Raw genomic sequence first — 5456 nt, forward strand, 5'->3', positions numbered from 1 at the left:
GCCTAATTATCTAATTTACATAATTCAGTCATAATTTTCAATTGAGGAGTAAAGGGTTGTCTATTGAGACTATTGTATTGTAGCCTACTTTCTGTCGTCATCTAAAAAACAAAACATAAGTTATTTCAAATGCCTCCTTTTTTTTTAGCGTATCTTACATTTCGGAATGACTGCCTTTCTATTAGATTGGATTATAACTGCAGGTTGATCACTCTATGCACATCAGTAAACTAAGCTTCCCCTGTAAATTGATTATTAATGGAACACATATTTGCAATATATTTCAAATGTCCTAAAAGGTGATTCATACAATTCAAGGATATTCTAACGTATTTTAGCGAAATATTTAACTACATTTAAGGTTCTAGACAATTGTTTTATATACATTTTTATTATACTTGCTTTTTCTTGTACTGTATGTGTTTTATTCCCAACGAGAAGGATAATGTTTACCATCGATGAGGATACCATTGAATACCGATTTCTCTCTGTACTCTGTATCAGTGGAGAGGATGCATGTTCAGTGCGTTTCTTGTTGTATTGTTTGGGGAGACCATGCTTTTGCCGCAATGGTCGTTAACCTCTGAACGACCCCGTTCGGAGCCCACGCATCAAACACCGTCGCAGGCAGTGCCAGACTGCGGCCAGAGGATGGCGCGCGAAGACAATCCAAGAGATGCAACCCGGGCCCCGCGAGCGGCCTGCCTAGGCGCCTCCCAGGCGCGCGCCCCTAACATCCCACCAAGATTTCCTATTTGTACACGAGTTTACCTCTGGGGGTCATCAAGCAGGATTTACGACTGGTCAACAAAAGCACGTGATTCTCAGCCGTACCCCATATTTGGGTGCCTACGTAAGAGTGAATCAAGTACATGCTCTACTCATTTCCATAATTCATCATAAATTGTGCAAGGGTGCTATAGAACGCGCAAAACCATCAAGAGCCACAAATCAAGTACACACGTTATTACTTTCTCCACAAAAAAACAACAAATACCTGCTAAACAACAATATTGGAATTATCAACCAATGAGCTCCTATTTTGTAAACTCATTCTGCGGTCGCTATCCCAATGGCGCGGACTTCCAGTTACATAATTATGGAGACCACAGCTCCGCAAACGAGCAATACAGGGACTCCACGACCATGCATTCCAGCAGGTACGGTTATGGCTACAACGGGATGGACCTCACTGTCAATCGCGGTAACGGGCACTTTATGGCCAGCGTGAGGGCACAGGGCTACTCCCCGAACCAGTCGGTGGCGGCAACAACGTCCTCTGTCGAGACGCCCAGGTACACCCAGCCCGCGAGCGCCACCGAGACGGCGTCCCTCTCGCCTCCACCTGACCCGCTCCCATGCTCCTCCTCTGTCGCGAGCTGCTCGTCTCCGGTCAGCGAGTCTCAACCTCAACACCGAGCCATAAAGAACTCCATAACGAGCCCCTGCACGGCCCCGAGCTCGAATGGAGGCACGCTGTTGAACCGGGTGTGTGTGTCCAAAGCGTCCCCCCTCCAGGAAGAGAAGCCCGCGGGAAGCGCGCAGACAACTTCACAAAATGTCACCGACGGTGCCCAGCCTCATATTTACCCCTGGATGAGGAAACTGCACATAAATCATGGTAAAACAGCATGTATTTTGTTTAGGTCGACGTATATGTTTGTGTTTTGTACTTGAGACAGCTCGTCTTGTCTGTGTGTGGGTTTGTTGTGTGTGTGGGGATGGTGTGCCCTATAGCCATTTTAAGAGGTGCTTGTTGCCATTTTCGGAGCTAAAAACTATTTCCCCAAATCATTCTATGAAAGAAAAATAATCTGTATTCGATATTTTAGTAATGTTAGTTTTAAGGGGTGTGTGTAATGGCGAGATTTACGCCACCTGTTTAAGTGCATATTGTACCCCAAGCGTTGGGAAAATAATTCAACGTGGCATGAAAACACAGGACATTGTCTTTTTACCAAAATGCAGGAGGTGAACATTTGATTTAAATATAGGATTATACATTTTCCTTTGCCATAATTTCGGAGTTTTCTAGATTTGTATGGTATTTTTATAAGACACATTTGGAAATTGATTGGCACTTCCACTGCATTTTAAAGTGTGTGTGAAAGGTGTGTGAACGTTGTGTGAATAGTGTATAAAGGTGTGTTTAAAGATTAAGCTCCATGGAAGAGTGACCAGTAAAATGTTTAAGCGTTGTTGCCAAGTAACCCTGCATAGGTTTCTATTTTGATTGTGGGCTCATGGTTGCATCCTGTGTGTGTTACCACCAGACAGTCTGACCGGACCAGAAGGGAAGAGGGCGAGGACAGCCTACACGCGTTACCAGACACTGGAGCTCGAGAAAGAGTTCCATTTCAACCGGTATCTGACCCGCAGACGGAGGATCGAGATAGCGCACGCGCTCTGCCTATCAGAACGCCAGATCAAAATCTGGTTCCAGAACCGGAGAATGAAGTGGAAAAAGGACAACAAACTAAAAAGCATGAGCATGGCAGCGGCAGGGGGTGTAGGGTACCACCATCCCTGATATTTTGTTTCCCGATGAGCACTAATGAGATAACACAAAGCTTGGGAGAACTTCCCATCATGTCAAAAGCGCAAGAGACTTTCCGAGGGCTTTCTTAGGACAGTGAACATCCACGTGTCCATGCAAGCTCCAGCCTTTAAAAAAAAACATTTCCTCTTTATTTATTTTATTTTTACGGTGATAATGCTTGTGTGAGTAAAAAAAAGAAACTTGCGTTCTGTAAACGTTAGTCTTAAAGGAAAAACCAATGGGAAATACATGTTTGTTTAACTTATTTCTTGTTCAAAATCGAATAAACTCAAAGTTACTACAAATAAGTCCATTAACTATCCAATAAAAGTTGTGTAGCCTATTGCAATCATAAAACCCTATAGAAACTCAAATGAATGACTTGATAAGAAATGTAGTTGCTTTTGTGTATAGCCTTTGTTTTATAAAGTAGGCCTATGTATTTATTTGTTGAATGTATTGTACCAAACTCAGATAACTTGTTCCTTATTGTAGACAGGGTTGATAGTCCCTCCTATAGCTCAGTTGGTAGAGCTTTGCGCTTGCAACGCCAGGGTTGTAGGTTCGATTCCCACGGGGGGCCAGTATGAAAAATGTATGCACTCACTAACTGTAAGTCGCTCTGGAAAAGAGCGTCTGCTAAATTACGTAAATGTAAAATGATAAGCCTTATGTGATTGTTGTGCATTGTGAACACGTGATGGAACCGCAGTTCTGACCCAGTGTTTGTAGATGTGCCTATGTATCCTTCTTTTGCACGAGCTTCTGTAAAGTTGTTCACCTGGCGCATCTTCTTAGAATGTGTGTTTCTGTCTTTTGTGTATACGTTTTTTTCCTCATTATTTTGGATGTGAAGGGTTCCATAGTGGATCCCATCGCCTAAGCGCCATCGTGATGTAAGCTTTTTGTAAATGTTTTTAAAGAATGACTGGAAATTAAAAATAATATTGTTATGGTGATGCTGATTATAATAAACTTTCTACTGGAACGACACAGACTGTAAATTATTTGTTATTTCGATTCTTTCTACTATTTATTCATGTGCCTAGATGGTAAAAAGCATGTTTGTATGACTCAGAATTGTCCAACATTTTAGTTATTGAATGCAAACTTTATAGCCCTGCTGTAACTCGTTTTTCCTAGGTCAAGACTATGCCTAAGTAAAATGCAGTCCTGAAATATTCGTTTTTTCCACTCAGTTTAACCCTTTAACCCCATTGATTGCATTTCAAACTTAAAAAGCTACACTTTCTTAGCTAGTTTCAAGGTCGACAAAATCAACAGGTAGACAAATCTATATCCGTTCTCTTTACTCACCTCTGCACGTGGGGCTAAAGCGGGTCCTAGCCAGTGACCTGCTCTAGGGGCTCTGCGTCCCCTGTGCTCGAGCTCACTACTCTCAGGAAATCAGTTCGACTTTTCGAGCCATAAACTTTATTAGGCCGGTTCCGGCTCGCTGACATTTGGGTGCCAAATGAATGGGGGTTTTGTCTATGAATTTGATCGTAAAAATCATCCAGAGCGCGGCCAGATAGGCTCACTGGCCATAAACGGTCACGTGGTGGCCATTAAAGTAAGTTTTATGGTTTTGGGGAGTTGACAGTATATGGCACATAACATATAATCGCACTGACGCGAGGCTTCGTCTGACTCTCTCCTTGCAGGCTGTAACAAGTGTTCCTTGACCGTTACAGCCGCGCCTCGCTCACCAGAACGCCTCGCGATGGACCCTGCGCACCGGACTCACACGAGGAGAGAGCTCCTGTCTCGAGGTAAGTTTCTGCCTCTATTGCCCTTGAGTAGCCTGTAGGCTTCCATTCCCTTGGCTCTGAACAGCCACCCTGTTCGAAACAGCATTATGATTGTATTCGTCCATATTAGCCCATTACGCTAATTTGTCAGTTGGTTCTGAGCTGAATACTGGTCTCTCTCGGCAGATGTTGGCCAGGGTTGGGTCCGGCTCATGGATATTTAATTGCTTCCTTCCCAGTGGAACTTGTTCCCCTCCATCTGTGGTGAAACTCATAATCCATTTTTGCGTGTGGGATAATTATGCTTCTGTCCACCCCCACAAACATCACTTTTTAATACGTTGTTTTTTTCACTTCCTGTATTACACAAGGGGGATTATTTGGCCTCTTCATAGCTATTCATGGGCTGGACAAGCCCAAAAGCTATTTGAGCTTTTATGGTGTTTGCATTGTCATTGCTTAACTGAAATATGTTTGTGTACAGTACTCGACTATCATGCAACACTTTTGGGGTCTTTTTTTATTTATTTTTTATCTGGGTGAGTGTGAAGTTACGCACAACTTCTAAACTTTAGAGATGCAGTTGTCGCTTTGGCCAGTTTTCCTCATGTGTTCCATAAACACACAGTAGAGTAAACACATTAGAGGACAAAAAGCAGCAGGGCCACATTTGAAAAGGAATTCCGTTTTGTGTCAGCCACGTCATTTTGTGTTTTGGGGTTATAAAGTTCATTTAACCTCTTGGAGAGTGTCATTCTCGCTTCATGGTGACCTCTTTGCAGAAACTGGGCGCGTGTTTCCGTGCCGAGGTGGTCACTCAGATACTAGTATCTCCAAGAAAGGGTTGATTTATCAAAGTAGCCAATGTGAAAATGCGTCACAAGAGTGTGTGTAACTTTTGTATTGTGACTCATTTTTACAATCACAATAGTTTCCCTTAGATTGCGTTTTTTTTGTTTGCTGGAAAAACTGCTCTGCATCATCATTTCTTATTTCGTGTAGGCTATAGCCTAATTATGTTGTTGTTTTGGTTATAATGTAGACTTTGTTTATCTAGCCTTTTTTAAAAAAGGTTTTGTTTTAAAGTGGGTTTCATAAAACCTTTAGTGAGTCTAAATTAGTTATTACAGTCTATTCATAACCTTTGTATCATCCGTGAATTCGAT

General features: G+C 42.5%; 1 pseudogene across 1 annotated transcript; it reads left to right on the top strand.

The window, feature by feature from the left end:
• Nucleotides 1-933: 933 nt before the first annotated feature.
• LOC311111755 (homeobox protein Hox-A5-like) lies at nt 934-3532 on the top strand (annotated as a pseudogene). Its single transcript, XR_014615249.1, has 2 exons — nt 934-1621; nt 2274-3532. The product of XR_014615249.1 is annotated as a homeobox protein Hox-A5-like (transcript).
• The last annotated feature ends 1924 nt before the right edge of the window (nt 3533-5456 follow it).

This window comes from Coregonus lavaretus (assembly GCF_964263955.1).
Source record: "Coregonus lavaretus genome assembly, chromosome: 3".
NCBI lineage: Eukaryota > Metazoa > Chordata > Actinopteri > Salmoniformes > Salmonidae > Coregonus > Coregonus lavaretus.